This window comes from Polypterus senegalus, chromosome 3, assembly GCF_016835505.1.
Source record: "Polypterus senegalus isolate Bchr_013 chromosome 3, ASM1683550v1, whole genome shotgun sequence".
Lineage (NCBI taxonomy): Eukaryota > Metazoa > Chordata > Cladistia > Polypteriformes > Polypteridae > Polypterus > Polypterus senegalus.
The window spans coordinates 48984744-49004995 of NC_053156.1; the positions used below are offsets into that span (position 1 = coordinate 48984744).

Consider the following 20252-nt stretch of genomic DNA (forward strand, 5'->3'; position numbering starts at 1 on the left):
TTAGATTTCAACTCATCTTAGGAAGGTAGCACAACTACTTTACAACTAAAATTAAACAAGGCACTTATAATTTATTTGAACATGTTAGCCATGGCTAACATGAAATTGAAGTTAAGTAAGTTGTAGTATAGTGATTCAGACATTCTTTTGATGTTCATTGAAAATAAAACTAAAATAACTCGCTTACTCCAATTCAAGGCCTCCCGGTGCTACACCCTATTTTGACAGCACTGGGTGCAAATCAGGAAATGGCTCTAGAAAGGGTGCCAATCCACTGCAGGACACTCTCACCAATACCCTGGGCTAATTAACCTGAAACACACATCTTTAGAACACACAGTTTCATTATATGGCACCTTTCACAGTAAATGTACAAGAAAAGCAACTCTAAAATGAGAGAAAAATAATGAAACTTCACTGAAGTGTGATCACAAGGACAAGGTATAAAAATCTGCAATTTGTGCCAAATTATACGGATTTTTAAAAAAAAAAAAAAAAAAAGGAAAATATGAATCACATGAAAAAGTGCAGCAAAATGTAGCTATATATTGTACATACATATACACACACGGTCAAAAGTTTTAGAACACCTTACTTTTTCCACTTTTTAAAAAAAATTTAAATCAGTTGAAATGCAATGAATGACATAACATGTTTAAAATGCAAAACACACAACATTAAAAGTTTAGGTTAGCAAAAACTGAAAAAAAAGAAAATGTTACAACCTAGATGTTCTGCATCAAAGTAAATTAAGCCTTGCAAGATGAAGCAATCAATTAGCACAAGAGACCCAACTTCTGTTAAATTACTTAAAAACCCATCTTAAAAGCAGAGGTGGAACAGACTATGCTACTCCAACCTCTGAAGTACTACTTGGACAAAATTAAACTGGCACTGAACAAATAAACAATGGCAAAAAAAAAAAAAATCTACAAATTTTTGATTCTTCATTTGCTGACAGAACTACCAAACTGTGGTAACCCATTTGATTCGGAATGCCAGTCACTCTGTACAAGTCAACAACTCTGCCTCCAGCAAAAGAATGCCAGACCATCACACTTCCTCCTCCGTGTTTAACAGTTTGTGTCACACACTGAGGAACCACCCTTTCACCAACTCAATAGTGTAGAAAATACCCTGCATGAAGAACGAAAGACTTCAAATATTTGATTCATCGGCCCATAAGACTTTCTTCCAGTCTCCAGTAGTCCACAGCTGGTATTTCAAGGCCCTATTTTGTCCTTTAAGGAATGGCTTTCTTAGTGCCACTCACCTTGTCAAACCTGTAGCACAAAGTCTCCTGTTCAAAGTAAAAACAGACTGTTGTGCTGTGAGGTGTCTATCACACAAGGTGGTGACCCTGAGAAACTTGTCCTCAGATTGAGTGGTGACTTTGAGCCTGCCAGATCTCTTCCTATCAAGATTATTTTCCAGTTTCCAATTGCCTTTAGATTGTGTACTCATAGACACTATCATTTAGAGAAATTGCAAAAAAAAAAAAAAAAGCCTACACTTCTTGGGTAATAATGCTCTCTCTAATTTCATTTGTTAATTGTCATTTTCTTGCCATTATCACTGGAATTTACAACTTCCTAGGGTGCAGAGAGTGTAATGTAATAGACAGTTTGCTCCAACCTTGCTTTAAAGACAGAGAGGGAATTTTTAAGTAATCAATATAAGTTGTGAGACCTGTGCAAATTGTTTGCTTCAACTTGCAAGGCTTAATTTAGTTTAACTGCTGCAGAACATCTGTAGGTTGTAAGCTATTAGTTGGTCCCTTCAGAAGGCCTATTTATAATACTCTAGAATTCACCCTCCAGCCCCCACCCCCTGTTTTTGCTAACCTAAACTTTACATTTAAAACTCTGGCAGTTTATTGCTTACCTTTTCACCATCTAAGGTCATTCATTGCATTTCATGTGATTAAATCTGAAGATAAACTAGAAAAACCTCAAGTGTTCTAAAACATTTGACTGATGTGTTTTAATATATATATATTAAATCTTTATTATAAAATATCTGGAGAGGAGCGAAACACTACGGCAAGATCACGGAAAACACTTAAAAGAAACTGCGAGATGATAGAGATTAAGGTCCCGCGAGATGCTCCGTGTCCAAACATGAGACTTTGTGCCAAAAGATACTGTATGTATGTAATTTGTGCCAAGAGATATGTATGTAATGTATGTGTATAGAGTCTCGCGATGACGTGGAACATGAGATTCTTGCAAGACACGCCCTACTTACAATCAATATCAAATAAGCCAAGAGGCAGCAAAACACTCAGTCATGTAAAGGAGGCTTTGAGCACAAACAGATCCAGGGCTCTCCATGCATATAAAGCGTATAAGAGCAATACGTTATAAATGAAACGTAGACAACTAAGTGAAGAAGAAAACCGTGCGGAGAAAACAGACTCAAAAGCGTTGGAGAGAAAAAAAAAAAAAAGAATTCTAGGTGCAAATTCAGAAAATAAGGAAAGTAATTATCAGCCTGGAACAAGTGGAACTGGGGAAAAAAAAGCACATCCAGTCTGGCTCAGAATTAAAAGACAGAGAGTAAAAGACAAAGTAGAACTTCATAAAGACGTTCACAAACGTTGGTGCTATACACATGTAGAGCAGCTTAGAGATTATGAAAGCAGTGGAATTCGAAAGGCTCGAAAAATAAAAGTATAAAAAAAGAAAGTAAACATTAGAGTAGTGCAAACAAACTGAAATTACTACTCGAAAAAGGGAAAATAATCACCATGGACCAGGTGTCATTGAAGGAAGAAAAAAAAAAAAAAAAAAAGCAGGATAAAGCGAGGTCAGAAATAAGACAGTAGAAAACAAAGTAAAATGTCATAAAAAGGTTAAACAAAAAAAACACATTCAGTACAGGTTAGAGATAATGAAAACTGGAATTCAAAAGACTCCAAAAAAAAAAAAAAACGCGAAACACATGCAGAGCAAGATAAAGAATATGAAAGCAGAAGAAAAAAAAAAACGACAGTATCAAAACAAAGAAAGTTAACATCGCATTAGCTCAAAGAGAGAGAAATTATTACTCGGAGAAATAACGAAAAGGTGAATAGAGATCGAATACATGGACACGGGTGATGTGTCAGAAGTATATAAATATTGTAAGGCTTTGAAGTTTAAGTCAGAGAATTTCAAAAACAGAGTTTACCTCACATGCATTTGTTAATTACTTTGCCAAAAAAAAAAAAAATGATTAACTGCTGATGATGTCGATTGTTTTGTCTGCTGAAATTCCACACGGAGAAACCTATCCTGAATTATGGCACAAAGTTATTAAACAAATGTCTCGGTATATTGGGACTCAGATTCCTAATATTGTTTTTACAGAAGTTCTAAAATAAAAGTGAAACTAATGAAATAGCATCAATTCGAAGGAAAAAAAAAAAAATCTTAAGTGTGTATCCAGAAAACCAAACACAGGGGTTGGCAAGAGTAGCGAGCAGGGGGCAAAGCCCCCTAGCTGTGAAAAAAAAAAAAAAAAATAATAAATATACATTATTTTTATCTTGTTTTAATAATGCAGTTAGAGCAAATTATTGCACAGTTTACTTCAAAATGGCATTATTCTTAAAGACTTATTCTGTTTTAAAATTGTAAAATCATTAAATACATATTTACAAATTACTCTTTCATGTCTGTGCTATTTATTTCAGATTACCTCTTTTCATGGTTTCATACCCTTTCAATCAAGACTAATGGGTGGGACTAAACAAGACCATTAGTTGATTACATATTCAGACCCAAGCAATAGCAAGGTGAACACACACACACACACAGACATTTTAGCCTCACCAAGTCACGTATCGTACCCATATTTGAACCATGGGAGGAAAGCAGAGTACCCACAGTAAACCCACTTAGACATGGGAAAAACATGCAAGGTCCTTATTGCAGGGAGCACCCAAGACTTGAAACCCAGTCTCCTCATTGAAATACAGCAGTGCTAGGTAGGGCTGTGCCACCATGCCACCCACCTAAAAGCCTTTGTTCCTATTCAGTCCACAAGTTTCCATATATTTCATACCACCCACCAAGATACACAATATAACAACCCAAGTCATTGGCTTATGAAAACACAAGAGGGCTGAGCCTATCAGCCTGGGTGCACTGGTCCCTGCTTTCTATACTCTTAGGTCAAGAAGGGAGGCCATTTCACACCTTACATTAGCCAAGCCTTCCAAAGTGTGCATAATAATTTTAGGTGATGGGGAAAAGATTCACTTTTATTGCCAGTTACCTGCCCAGTTATCATACCACACACTCAAACGTTTAGACATCTTGGGAGTTGTAGGGAAATACGGCAAATGACATCACATCTGGCAAACTTCATAAATCACACAAAGACTCGCTTATCTTCAGACTCAAGAGATTCCTTAAGAATGTACATTAAGCTCACAAACGAATCGTTTTCAATACGAGACCCAGTACCTGCAAAAGAAAATTCCTCCTTCTACTAGTATGTGGGAGCATTTTGCTCTTGACAAACTTCCACAAGGCCATCTGCAGCTTGAGTTCTTACAGACATGTAGTCTGTGGCAGGGTTTCAGCCCCTCGTTTTCAAGGGCTCCGATGTCAAGGGCTTCAATTCCTTCAACCCAGTGATTCACATTCTGATTCCGAAGTTACTATTAGGTTACTTCATTCAAAGGGTAGCACAGTTCCAGAGACCTTGGTTCGTCCCTGGCCTAGTCGTATTTGTAGGAAGGGTAGGTTTTCAAAGCGTCTACATGCTCTCATGTCCAGGTGCTCACAAACTCAATCAATTCAGGTGAAATGGAATAGCTAAACTGTTGAGTGTGCCATGTGATTAACTGACATGCCAGCCAGGGCCACTTTATGCCTTGTACTCCATAATTATATGGAACAGTGTTTAGTGCATGACATCCTAAAAATGGATTGAGTGGGCCCAAAAAAATAGGTGAATGGTTAGGTCATTAATAAGTTTACCCAAAGTGACCTAGAACCACGTACTGCATGCATAGCTCACAGGTTTTTACATTTCTATATATGAAATACTAGCCGTTCCCTGCAGCTTTGCCCGAGTAGTAGTGAAACAAAAGAAACTTTAAAAATCAATAAACAAAAAGGTATCGCTAGCTAAGGTGAGGCAAGTTACACTCCAAAACACAGAGGTAGACCAACTGCCCACTCCTGATGTCACTCATCCCCCTCCCGTCGGCCTGCAGCCTCTGTCTCAGATTAGCTTGTATATCTCGCTCCTGCAAGTGAATTATGATTCTTAGAGTGATGAGAGAAGTCGGAAAATCAACCAGAGTGTTCAAGCAAATTATATAAAAAAAAACTGATCTAAATCTGTTAATTAGTTCTCTCGTGAAAAGTGGACGGACATTGCTGCACAGACGACAAGCAACCACCACAATCCAAGGTTTGAAAAAGGCATACATTAGATTCCTATTTCAGATGTTTACAAAGGGAGAAATGTTAAATGCTGCATGGGCCATTCTGTACGCTTGCTTTTCAAAATTGAACTTTTCCGGATTTTTTTGCAGTAAAGTCCTTGATCTGTTCACTAAAATCTTGTTTCCAAACTTCCAGATCACTCTCAAATTGTCAAAAGTCTCAAGATTCAGTCTTTCTTGTCCCATTGTGGACCTTAACTGAATTTCATCTGAGCCTGAACTAGGAGAACAATTACTCAATGTCAGGTAAAGCCTGAAGGTTTACGAGTCCTAATTGTAAAGGCTCTGGAGTGGGTGAAATGCTTATGAATTCTTTGAACAGCACAATTTACCAACCACAGTGTCAAACTGCAATGACACAGACAGGCCAATTACCACAAAGAAAATACAACAAATGGCTACAAACTAAGAAAATATGAAAAACACACACACACACACACACTTAAACATGTATATATGAACAACAATGATAAAATCATAACGCAGAATACTACTACAAGTCATTCATCTCTCTGAAGCTCCCAAGGTCTTGTTACACCTAACAGAAGGGCTCAGTGGTATTATTATTCTTCTGGACAGATTTTCAATTCATATGTATCTAGTTATAGGTACTGAATTTCAAGGAATCTAAAAATAATTTGAAATGAAAAGATGCTAAGATTTGCACTGGGTGTGATGAGGATGGACAGGATTAGAAACAAGTACATTAGAGGGTCAGCTCAAATTGAACAGTTGGGAGACAAAGTCAGAGAAGCGAGATTGCATTGGTTTGGACATGTGCAGAGGAGAGATGCTGGGTATATTGGGAGAAGGATGTTAAAGAGGAGCTGCCAGGGAAGAGGAAAAGAGGAAGGTCTAAGAGGAGGTTTATGGATGTGATGAGAGAGGACATGCAGGTGATGGGTGTAACAGAACAAGATGCAAAGGACAGAAAGATATGGAAGATGACGATCTGCTGTGGCAACCCCTAATGGGAGCAGTCGAAAGAGAAAGAAAAAGAAGGAGAGGTGAAATGAAAAAAGGTGACGATATTTACCATCTTATCATGATGCTAGATTTGTTGTTTGGGAGCAATTGTATCAGCCATTGCCATGGCAATATATCCCAGAAACACTCAATAATGAGCAACACATATCACAATATCAGCTTTATGGGGTCTCTAGGGGAGAAGAGAGGAGGGAGGGAAAGGAAAAAAAAAAAAAAAAAGACTAAGCCAAGTGCATGGCAAATTTTCAGGAAAAAAAAAATCTGCAAACAAAGCTGTAGGCAAACCCAGCAAATTTGCTGTGAACTTTTTTTGGGGTCCCGTGGCTACTGTCCAAATAAGCCCTTGCAACAATATGAGCAGACCTACAGGCTAGTAATAGAGGTTTATAACACACCTATGTCTAGGATTCTTTATACCAATCACACAGTTGTTTTTAAGCAATGTACACTGTCAGGTAAAGTGACTCACTCGAGGTCCTTCCATGCCTAACATTTGAGCGACACAAGCCTGACAAAATGTAAGTGAAGGCTGGAGAACTTATTTGTAGAAAATGACCTTTCATAGCATTTTTTAATTGCTAGGCCACACTGCCAATACAGTTCCAATACAGGAGTACAAAACATATCTAGGAAATGGAAGAAAATATATGTAAAGTCACTTCAGGACATCGCTGCTGTACGTAGGTCACTTGCATATAACTTAAGAGTCACAACCCTTTAAAAAGAACACAAAGTAAAAAAAAAAAAAAACACACACACACTACTCCAAATCTACATTTTGAAAAAAACACAAAAAATAAAAACAAAACCTCCCAAGACTGCACATGCTATCTGATGTACCTATTTAAACTCATCTTTCTAATGCATCTGTAAGACGCAAATAAATTGTCTAACTCTAAACAGCCACAGTGTAGTTTCTGTTGCTTTCTTTCAAATACATACACAGCCTTATGAATATAAATATTAAAGGCTCCACTAAAATCTAGATGGACACATTACATTTCTTCACATACAGCATTTACATGTTATGTATATTACTGGGCTTTGTACACTCTTAAAAATAAAAAAAGTGCCAGAGAGGTTCTTCAGAGGAATCCCACTTTTGGCTCCAAATGAACTGTTAAAATGAAGCTTCCAGAAAGAACCTTTATTTAGATCTGTGACAGATTATACAAGCTGCCTCAAACAGATGACAGCGCTTTTTATTTTTTAAATTACCACTGGTTTCAGGATTTTAAATGGACTCCTGCTAAATAAAACAACACAGAACAGGGTTTCTTGGTCCGTTAGTATCCTTCTAGGTCAGTGGTTTCTAACTCCGGTCCTGGAGGGCTGCAGGTTTTCATTCTAACCCTTTTCTGAATTCGTGAACTGTTGTTGCTGTTAATTAACTTATTTTGAATTAATTTTAATTGACTTTTTTTTTTTTAAAGATTGCTTCATTTCTTTCCCTAAATGACACGCAAACAGAAATGAAATGTGAAGTAAATGAGCCAACAGACGACCAAGTCAGGGCCTCAAATTCCAACCAGTTCCAAAACTGGTTATTTAATTCCATGGTTTGTTGCTGCTCTCATTGTGCAATGGCATACTTTTCTGAAATTGCTGATTTTCTCTTTTCCAAGAGCTCTGTTGAAATGTTTTGGGATCCTGAGTAGATGAACATTTCCAAAACCTTCACTTTTTTTTTTTTTTTTATTTTATTCCTGTATGATGGACAGTGTTTTCTGGTCCTGTTTTGGCTCATTTTGGATTTCATTATTGTTTTACTGCAGTCTTCAAGAACAAGTCAGTTCATTAATTCTAAAGAAGTTAACTAACAGCAAACACAGGTTACTAATTAAGAAAAGGGTTAGAATGAAAACCTGCAGCCACTGTGGCCCTCCAGGACTGGATTTGGGGACCCCTGTTCTAGGTAAGCATATTTTTATTACTGAAAGGAAAGTGACATTCCATACAATCAAGTCAAACTTACCAAAACAGAATTCAGCCCCCACTTAAACTTAATATTTAACAATTAGATCATCATCATCAATCATATTAGAAACCTTTTCAAAGTCCATGCAGAATGAAATGCTTCTTTGTCAAACAACTGCAACCTTTTAAAAAAAGAAAGTGTGTCTAAAAATTGGAACACATTTTTGGATGGTATGGCTGACATTTATGAAGCTGCTCATCCACCCATTTGCTGAAGCTACTTTTGTACACTACCTCAGTGTGTAGGAGTCTTTCCCGGAATTAATAGACTGAAGACAGAGACCAGTCCTGAAAGGAATGCTTGTCCATTTTAGGTACAAACAAACACTAAGAGGGCGGCGCAGTGGTAGCACTGCTGCCTCGCAGTAAACAGACCGGAGTTTGCTTCCTGGGTCGTCCCTGTGTGGAGTTTGCATGTTCTCCCCGTGGGTTTCCTCCCACAGTCCAAAGACATGCAGGTTGGGTGCATTGATGTCCTTAGTGTGTGGGTGTGTGTACCCTGCAGTGGGCGGACACCCTGCCTGGGGTTTGTTCCTGCCTTGTGCCCTGTGTTGACTGGGATTGGCTCCAGCAGACCCCTGTGACTGACTGACTGACAAACACTAAGCAATGGAACAGCAGATCTTTAAAACACAAGGAAACCTTGGGAACGTAGGGAGAACATACAAACTCTAAACAGACAAAATTCAGCTCAGCAGTATCTTAAATAATATCTTAGTAAAGCTAATTAAGACACTGCCATGCCATCTTACATTAGAAACAGAAAACACATGAACAAGTTAACTAAAAAAAACTGGCAAAAATATTCAGCTTTGCTTTCACTATAAAGCACGGTGTTGCAGATTTAAATCACTGGGTGACTTAATTCAGCCTGCCAAGATTTCGAAATGCACAGACTTGCCAGTACTCTAAGACTTCTTGAAGAGTAGTTCACATATATATTGTAGCCAAAGTGAAAGATGCGGATAAACCAGGCTTTATTATTAGCAGCTCGCACCAGTGCTTCCACAGCTAACACTAATTCCTCTAAAAGAAAACCCTGCCACTATTTTTAAATGGCAACTGTGTGCTCTTTTCTTTTTAAATAGATCAGAAAAAGACAAGACGTACAGCAGTCTGTCCAGCTCCCTGAAACCCACCAGGGTTACAATATGTTCAATAAAACAAGTGTGTTTATGTGCATCCCTATTCTAAATCGGCTTATTCACAGGGCTGCTGGAGTGAACATATTTAAAACACAAATTTGTAAAAACATGCAAATTACATTTCTATTCATCACTTCTGCATCCCCCGTAAAATATCTATTTTTTAATTACCTTCATTACAGTAGTGCATAGATGTACCCACAAAACTGTTCCCCTCTCTGCTGCAATGCATATTCTAAATTATGTATGCATGGGTCTAAAGGAATATTTAACCTTGAGAGAAGAGCGCAAGTAACTATGGACCATCCATGCCAGACCCTCCACTGCTCCTCGTGACCCGACTTTTCCTTTGCAGGGTTGTGGGAGGGGCTAAGGCGCAAAACAGGAGACCACTGTGAAATATTCACTCTAGAGTAGCTTGCGTTTTGGAAGGAAGTACATGGAATAGTAGCGCGGCACCGAGGTAAAAGACGGATTAAAAAAAATCAATCAATATCCTTGACACATGCAGACTTAGGACTTCGCCGGCAGGGCACTTTCCTAAGCAATATTCCATGTATGTTATTTATCCCTAATATACGCATACGCCCATTCCATTTCGTCCACTTATTTTCCCTTTGACAATTTCGCGGCAACTTCTCCAGATAGTGTCTTTCTCCTCTTTCCTAAGTAAATGAACGCTACGTGCAGCCGCAGTATACGGGCCAAGAAAACTTCCTGTCGCATTTATTTTGACATGATGGTCTTGTTTACATTTTTAAACAAACAAGACGTGCACACTATAGTTTAAGAATAAACGCGTCTACTGGACACAATCCAGCCGAGGCTTACCTGCAAAAGAAAGCCAGCCGGTGACATCGCCGAATACCAAGGAATTCCAAGGTTCGACCCTGCTTTACAGTGTGTAACAAGAGGACACAACGTTCATATCCGTATATTTTGAAGATCACTTACGGAAAATGACATCGCAATTAATGATTGACTTACCACGGCAATAAGAACAGAGGGCGTTGCTCATGGCAACGCAGAAGATCCTGGGCACCTGGGTGACCTATGATAAATAACGCAAGGGGGCACAGAACCACGTCTGGACATTACAAATAATCTGCAGAGGATGGAAAATGTTCAATTAGTGGGTGATGTCATAATTAAAATATAAGGAGGTAAGCACGTCTTTTAAACAAATGGTGCTTTTTCAACCCTATTTTTGAAGAAGGAAACGATTTTGTGTACCTGCGAAAACTTACAGGCGTCCCACCTTCTCAACCAAATTTGGCATTGATCTAACCATTTTCGTATTGTAGAAAACTGCGCTCTAGTGCCAACATTCATTGAAACGTGGTTATTCCAAAAGCTAAACGCTGACTTTAGTGATGTTAACCAAAGTAAATCGATCACCCTGGTTAACACTCCGTCCTTTAATTATGGGTGCAAAGCAGCAACCAATCCAATGCGGTTAACAGAGGCAGCAGAAAGTCCAATCAGTAGGGAAACTCCATATAAAGAAACAAGAAAGCCGAGCAAATTTCAACCTCAGCATCCTGAATCTGAGTTGGAAAACTTATGGCACCGCTCGTCGCCGAAATAAACAGCAGTTCTTTAATCACTAAGAGACAGACAGACCTTTTTAAACAGAGCACAGCGCAAAGAAAGCACGCGCCCGTGAATTTCACCACAATATTATTTATTTTTATATATAATATTATATATTTATTTATTTTTATATATAATATTATATATTTTTATATATACACATTTCCCCCCCAAGTCCAGAGCTGGCAAAGCGACGGGCTCAACGCAAGAGCCCTCTACAGGCGAGGTGCTAATTTTAATATATCAGTCGGGACCCACTAGTCTCAATTATAGTCGTCACTCATTGATTTCAGGGTGAAAAGCTGGAATCAGTCCCAGACCGGCACACCCGTTAACCCTGCCACGCTCACTAGGCCAATTTACAAAGCTCACTCATCCGTTCACTCTAGTACTGTATTATTCACTTTAGGGTCTTATTGAAAGAACCCCCAACGACTTGCCAGACAGAACGTTTAACTTACAGTACTTAGATCCGTAACAGGTTCCAAAAACTTTCACAAATAACCGATTTCTAAAATGCCAACGGGCTCCTGATCTTTACAAAGACTCTTGCTGTATACAATCTACAGGCTAAGTTCAGGTTTTCCCTGCTTGTCAGTATCCTGGTAGGTAAGCCTGTCAAAAATGTATTTTGTCCACATATTAGGGGCCTTTTCAAAGCTCAAAGAACCAATTCCTTATACATACGCAGAACCATTCCCAGAATTAAACCACTCTTTGACCATCAATAAACAACCGGTAAAGTCCCATTAAAGAATCAGCATGTTTAAGAGTATAGCACACAATGGGGTGAAATAATGATAAAGCGGGTTCGAAAACGGATGGATGGAGAGATGGTAATTGATTTGTTAGTTATCAATGGGGGGTCCGATTTTAAAAGGACTCTCGCTATGTACAAAAACACAGGCTAAGTTCAGGTTTCTAGACTTCGGCAGCTACACATTCAATATTTCTGTGTTTTGTCCACATATTACGAACCTTTTCAAAGATCAAAGAATTTAACTTCATATGCAAACAACCGTTCCCAAAATGAAACAGTTCATTGTCAAGCAATGAGTAGCCTATACATGAAGCCACACAACCTAATAAAAATTTCCGCAAGCAATCGGCAGAAAATGCTGAACCTCGCATGGCGTAAACATTCGGGATCTTTTTAAAGTCGCCGGTTAATATTACAGTCACTTCTTCGGGTTATGGGAAGGAACCCGATGGAAATACAAGAAAGGGAAAAACGTGCCAACTCCACACCGAGAGAGGGATCTGGCTTTGGCTCCAGTGTAACACTCGGAGGCAGCATTCACTAACCTGCCATCCTGTACTAACAGCAATATCGCCTCAGCCCAGACATTTAAAAAGGTTGTAGTTCACATAAAACTACGTACAAGTCGCAACAACAGGAGATGGCTCCCAAATCCTTACCGGTATTTTTGGACGCGCATGCTCCTTTGCGAGTTCTGTGGAGTTTTAACTCCCAGCCGGCCTCCGGTCAGTTCTAAGTATGTAACTGACATGGACGACCGGGGTCACGGAGCACCTGAACCAATCCGTAACAATTCTATTCTTAGAAAATAAATCACCAATCATTCAGTACGTATTTAACGAAAAATTCGAATAGGTTATATCTAAATAAATCAGAAAGAATCAAGCACCACATTCTGAAATGTATTAATTATAAAATATACGGAGCCGAATTAGACGATTAAAATACCGTCCTAGCCCAATTTATGACAACCAGACATGAAAGTAAAACGTTTCCGAAACGCGGAGGTGCAGTAACGGATATTGTTTAAGATCAGAAACACTTCTAGATCCACAATGAACGGATCAAATTAATTAAACATACTGAAAACTATTAATTGAAAACAATTGCTCTCCTGATACAACGACTTCTTCAGATTGAACTAATGCAGGATAGACCGGTCGTACAATTCCAACAGTGAGAAAAGTGATCTCAATCTCCGTTAACCAGAGAAGCAGCCATATGCGCCCTACAACACCTTGCACCCGCTTTGCTTTAATTCTCCGCACTCATACACATTATATATGTAAATTTCAAGGGTGTGTCTTATTTTGCCACTTGCGTCTAAACATTGAAACGTTTTTGTCAACATATATTACTCAGTCATCTGCAATGCTTTAAAGATCTTTCGCCAAAAGGAGCTAAAGTAAACCAAACAAACCCTTTAATCATCGTCCTTTAAGTAGTCTTATGGATGAGCCGTGACGCTCAAACTCCTGTTTGAATCATCTTCAGAATGAGGTTGCTGTAAAGTCCAGTACCTGTACGTTGATCGGCAACTAAAACAAAAATAACTGCGAGTAATTTTTTCCAGAAAATAAAAAAGGATCACCACCCCCTCCCCCCAAAAAATCAAAGCGGAAGTAAAGCCTCTTAATCAGATCGGCAAGGAGTGCAGATTTGATTGAAAAAAAAGAAACCCTGAGAGAACAAACCCTGAAATGCGGGTTCAATGCAAAGACCCAGAAGTGGATTATTTACTAAACCCACTAAACCACGTGCTGAAGTAGTCAGCAAGTGCCGCGCAGTTTCAGGTAGCTCGTTCCATTTAAAGGGACAGAACAATGAGTGACTACTTTTTGGTGTCATTCTTGAAATGTCTTATCTAGCTTTATTGATTAATCAGCATAAGACACGATAAAACTATGTGGAGAGTCAATGAAACAGTCTAATTTTATATCGAATCTCAAATAGCACACTGTGCACCGCGCGGCTCTTTATAAATTACACAAATGTACAACGTGAGATTTAGTCCAAATCCCGCCCTTGGATGCTCAGCTCTGCATGTTCTCCCAGGGTGTACATTGTTTTGTCTACTACTTCCCAAATGACGTGTGTTTTGGGTTAAATTGTAACCTGAATCTAAATTAGTTCCGTGTGAGCAAGTGCGCGACTGAAACTTGCAATGGACTTTCGACCCATCCAGGATTATTTCGTGTATTTCATCCAGCGCAGACGATAAAAACCCCGTCCCACTTCATTGGGTTAAACCTACTTAAAAGGCTGGCGTTAATTAATGAACGTCAACGTTGTACTCAGTAAATATATTTCTAATGGGTCCATTGACAAGAAATTTTCACCAGATGTTGGTAACAACCCAAGTAATCCACACATACAAAGAAATTAAAACAAATAAATCCATAAATTATGTGTAATAAAGTGGAATGACACAGGATAAAAGTATTGAACACATGAAGAAAAGAAAGTGTAAAAAGGAATGGAAAGCGAAGAAATCAGCTGAAATCTGTCAGTATTTAGAAAGCAATCCTGTCCCCTATCGGTGCAAATTAATATCAGCTGGTTTAGGCCTAATTGATGGCCTATAAAAAGGGTTATCATTGCCAAGGTGTCACACAAGAAGCATTTCATGATGGGTAAAAGCCAAAGAGCTCTTTTAAGCCTTTACAACCTTACTGTTGCAAAACATACTGATGGCACTGGTTACAGATGTATTTCTGAACTTCTGAATGTTTCAGTGAGCACCATTGGGGGCCATAATCCGGAAGTGGAAAGAACGTCATTTCACCATAAACTGTCCACGAGCAGGTGGCCCTCGCAAGATTTCTGACAGAGAAGTCAAAAGAATAATCAGAAAAGTTGTCCAAGAGCCAAGGACCACTCACAGAGAGCTTCAGAAAGACTTGGAATTAGCAGGTACAGTTGATTCAAAGAAAACCAATAAGTAATGCACTTAACTGCCATTGCCTTTATGCACACTCACTGCATAAGACTCCACTGCTGAAGAAAAAGCATGTTGAAGCTCATTTAAAGTTTGCTGCACAACAGCCAAAAAAACTCTCAGTTGGTTTCTGAGAAAGAAAATAAAGCTGCTATATGGCCCAGTCAATCACCAAACTTGAATCCGGTTGAAAATCTATGGCAAGAACTGATGATCAGAGTTCATAGAAGATCCCCTGGAACCTTCAAAATTTGAAGACAGTTTGTGTGGAAGAATGAGCCAAAATCCCACCTGAACAATGCATGTAACTAGTTTCTCCATACAAGAGGCATCTTGAAAGCTGTCATTACCAACTAAGACTTTCAGTGAGTATTAAATAAATTTCAGTTAACGTGTTCAATACTTATTCCACTTTATTACACAATTTATGGAGTTCTTTATGTGAATTACTTGGATTGTTACCAACATCTGGTGAAAATTTCATGTCAATAGCATCATTAGAAATGTTTACTGAGAAAAACGTTGACGTGTTCAGTACTTTCGGTAGCGGTCAATTACTAATCTTTTTAAAAGGTACACAAAAAATATAACTCTATGCTGCACTGATTGTTGCTGGTGCCCCGCATCTCCATTATACTGGGTTTGAATCCTTTATCTTGAGAAGGGTCATGGGGAAGCAGTAGACCATTCCAGCAAGCATTGGACATACCTGGACAGGGTACCAGCCAGACCTGATTATTTGAACCGATTATTGTGTAAGTCGCACATTGGATTGAAGAGTTTTCCCCGTGGTACTTCACGCAAGTCGTATGCACAGCTGGGGCAAGGGTCTGCTCAAAAATCAGGGGCTTAAATGCCAAAAGGACGCCACCAGTCCATTGCACGGGGAACACACTCCAAACACACACACTCACTCGTGCCAATGAGCAACTCCAATTTATCTAAACGACATATCCTGGTTTCTTCCACAGTTCAAGAGCACCCGAAGGAACCCCAACCTCGTTTTCATATGTTTATGGGATGTGTTACGGATATAATTAATAGTTCTTTCAAAAGAACCTTTATATACTCTGAGATGGTTCTTTTGGGAATCAAATCTAGTTTCCCAACGGCATCGCTCTGAAGTACCCTTTCGGCATCTTTTATTTAAGAGTGTACGTTGGACTGGGGTCCTGTGATTTGTTCCAGCTTAGCACCTAATTGTATTAGAACTATAGGTTTAAAAGGGAATAGACATGGGATGACGTCATAAATTGTTCAAAATGCAATGTTACAATATAGCCTAAATCGAATGATAACTCCTTTAAAACTTTGAAATGATGACAAAGTACACCACGCCCATTAATGATACTGAAATGGCAGAAAATGTGTGTGTGCTTAGTATATTTGCAAAAAACTTTCATATTTTTAAACAATTTAAATGTATGTATAACGTAATATTCAGGAGTTCTGGCATTAAGTTAACCAATAAGGGCAGAGTGGTGGGTCTGAGGTTAAGGATATGCACTGGTATCCCGGAGGTTGCCGGATTGAATCCCTGTCACTGCCAAAAGAGATCCTACTCTGCTGGGTCCTTGAGCAGGGGCCCTGTACAATGGCTGAGCCTGCTCTCTGACCCCAAGGGGTATGCGAAAACTACGAAATTCCTAATATGAGAAATTGTAAAAAGCGAAATAAAGAACAAAAAAAAAAATGTTAAAGACATGCAGGTCTGGATAATGCTAAATTGGTGTGTATGTGCTAGGGGTGGTGCACGCTTAAAGGTAACAGTAATGCCAATTTATGGTTATTTACTGGGTTGTGTGTTTCCTCATAGAACCCTTGCGTACCCAGGAACGATTTTGTTTTGGTAAAGGTTCTATGAAGCATATGAAGTTGATGCTTTTTGCTTTGAAAAAATTCTTAATATGTAAAAACAAGTGAAATCTTTAATGAATGGTAGGCTATCTAGCAGGACAGCAACATTAAGAAAACCTGGACTTGGCCTGTCTGATTGTATATAGCGAAAGTCCTTTTCATAAATCTGGTATCTATTCCTGATCATTTACTCTATGGAGCCTGCAATAAAGGTTCTTTCTGGAACCTTCGTGCGGATGGGTCTTTTAGGAAACCCAGTGATATCACTCTAAAGAAACACACTGGCACAGTTATTTTTAACAGTACACAATAGGCTGGCGTCCTGTCCAGGGAACGTTCCTACCTTGTGTCCGATGGTCGCTGGGTTAAGCACCAGCTTTCCTGCGTTCTTACTCTAGATTGATGGAAAATTGGAGCATATTTCATTTTGCTTTTACTTCACCAAAAGGACATTTTCGGCTTGTTAAATATTTTGTCATGGCTGTGAGTGCGACGCGTTGCTAAAGCTTGCTCAGACGGCGGCACCGCCCCTTGTACAGGTAGCACATTCCAGCATGACGCGGGTACGGGGGCGACTTTGCAAAAGGATCTGTTTTGCCGACAGGAGCGGTTATCTGACATGCATAGGAAGAAATAATATTTAATACACAACATATCAGTTGAAGTGACCTATCTCAAAGTAACTTCAAAACAGTAACTTATGAAGTACAGAATGTCTGTTTTAGGGGTTTGCGGAAGTGAAACAATAAGTTGCTTAAAGGACAAATTAAGTGTAATTGAGTGATTAACAATTAACATAATATCATTAGCTATGCCCTTAAAAATTTTAGAAAAAATAACCCCTTCATTGGAGACTCCCACCTCCGCCTTAAACTCCGCCTACAATCATAAATAAAGGTGCCAGAGTAGCAGGAGCTCTTCAAAGCGATGTCACGGGGGGACCAGGTTTGTTTCCTTAAAGAACCATCCGCTTGAAAGTTCTAGAAAGGCCCTTTATTTATTTAGATCAGTAAGGGGCTCCATAAAAAACATGAATAGATAACGGATTTAGAAAATACCAACGGTTCTTGATTAAAAAAAATATATTGCTGCATACAATAACAGACTAAGTTCAGCTTTTCTCGATGTGTTAGTATCCAGCTAGGTAACTTACATTAAATATTTCGTATTTTTTCACATACTCAGAACTTTTACGAAACCCAAAGAACCACCTTCACGTGCTTCATAGAATGAAATGGATCTTTATCAATCAAATGTAAAGTGTCATTGTAGAACTTTTATTTTTAAGAGCGTATGCTAGGACTCTGAATCAAAGAAAATAAGTAATTCGATCGATGGGTCAATTCGTATCTATTTTTGAACCTCTTTTCACACCGAACATGTGAAAATTATTCTAAATATATTGTCATTCCACCTAACGATGACCCGTGATTTCCAATACGCCAGTGGTTCTCAACATGTGGGGCTGCCCCCCTAGGGTGGCGCGAAGATGTGGAAAAAAAAAAAGAAAACAAGAATCAAAAATATGAAAACTACATCTATTGAAACCAAAACAAATTAACTTAAACTACATTCTGATACTAGAAAAATAAATATAGATAGATAAATGCCGATAAAAGCTAAGTAGGTATAATAAAATATGCATCTATGATATATCATTAATTTAAAAAGAACAAATTGGTATTAGTGGGCTCCTTTCAAAAATAGTTAGGGGGCGCGATTAAAATTGTCATGAAAACTCGGGTCGCATATACGTACAGGTTGAGAAAGGCTTCCATAAGCCATTAGTGGATGGCGCAGCACTTTAAAAAGACTAATGCTGCATCTGCTTCTCAGGTTGTGTTTAACGTTACAAGTGGTTTTAATTTTAATATCGCCACCTAGTGGAAGCAGTGAATATTGCAATTTTATGCCATTCGTTTGAAAATGTTTTTTTGCAGAGAAGAATAATAACAGGTAAAATACATAGAGTGGGCAACTAAGCCGATGGACAGAACATAACCCACTTTCTATTGTCGCCTTCACTGTTGACAGGGTCAACACTCGCCCGTCGCCGGTTCTTTCACACCTGTCACTGCCAGCTGTCAGGCCTCCTTCCCAAACTGACTTCCTCCTTACTGGGAGATGGCTGCCCTGTTAAGAATGACTGCTTACCCGATTTACTGAGTAAAGCAAAGCGCTGAAGTGAACTAGCTGGCAGTAGCAGCGACGAGACGTATTTCGCGGAGATGGTCACATAGCCTTCTGTTCAGCGTTCTGGCGTGCGTCCATTTCTCTTTAAGTCTTTACTTCAGCGATGATTTTAAGTCGTGCGACACAGAACCGCTGCAATTTAGGTTTGTTACAGAGGTATCCTGGTCTTACTTTTTTCCACATACATAACCTCAAAAAAATAATTGTGATGATGCCTTTGAGATTATTTCTGTTCTGATCAAATGCATATACTGTACCTGTATACATAATATTGTCGTTCTTCTACGGTTGACAAAAAGCAAAGGCTAAGCAAACTTTGTGAGTGAAGTCACAACAGCTGGTATTCGTAACAGTACGTATTCTCAATATGTGAGGTGCAAGAACATAACTTGATGTTAAGAGTAATTTTCAATAATTGACTTAATTTATCTGTATGTTTTGTTAAACTGGTTGGTGCTGGAATGTGGAACAATAACTGCTCTCCTTACGCTGCCTGTTGTATTGATGAGCTTCACCAGATCAAGTTAATTCTATCCAACTAGTTGTTGGGGCAGTAAAGGATATCATTATCATTATAAAACTCCTGGACTTTCTAAAATTACAGATTAATAATTAATAATGGCTCTACAATACACTGGTGCTTTGATTTTTGTTTCATACCTAAAACTGCCAGGACAGGCTCTGGCAACCTGTAAATACTACTAGTGCAACAACATTGCATCCAAGAAGCACTTCCAGGTCAGATGGAACTTCTCTCCACCCTTTAAAGGTGAGTGATGCAATAGGGGGGTCCATTTTTTGTTCCCAAAAGAAAAATCTATGTGAAGATTCTAGAAGGAACCTTATTTTATTTAGATCATTGGCTCCATGAAAAACCATGAACAGATGATAACATATTTATGAAATACCAATGGGTTTCTGATTTGTAAAGGACTTTTGCTAAATACAACAGCACAGGCTAAATTCAGATTTTCTTGATCAATTAGTATCCTGTTAGGTAGCCTGCTCTCCATTCAAGATTTGATTTTTATCCCCATGTTAGGGATCTGAAGAACCAATTTCATGAGAAAAGAAACCCTCTCAGAATTAAATGATTCTTTATCAAGCACTGGTTATACAACCCCAATTCCAGTGAAGTTGGGACGTTGTGTAAAACATAAATAAAAACAGAATGCAATGATTTGCAAATCCTTTTCAATCTATATTCAATTGAATACACTACGAAGACAAGATATCTAATGTTCAAACTGATAACCTTTATTGCTGTTTTGCAAATCTTCACTCATTTTGAATTTGATGCCTGCAACACGTTCCAAAAAAGCTAGACAGGGGCATGTTTACCACTGTGTTATATCACCT

At 38.7% G+C, this 20252-nt stretch overlaps 1 protein-coding gene across 11 annotated transcripts in view; it reads right to left on the reverse strand.

Annotated features, from left to right (window-relative positions):
* The window catches only part of LOC120525120 (espin-like), a 41272-nt gene extending 22776 nt beyond the window's left edge, over positions 1-18496 (reverse strand). The window contains exons 1-2 of one of the 11 annotated variants that reach the window (XM_039747147.1): positions 14021-14035; positions 13326-13443 (exon numbers count right to left, since the gene is read on the reverse strand). The gene's annotated coding sequence lies outside the window, so the exon portion shown is untranslated. The other 10 variants (XM_039747155.1, XM_039747157.1, XM_039747146.1 and 7 more) reach the window with 10 other exon arrangements.
* Positions 18497-20252: the final 1756 nt, after the last annotated feature.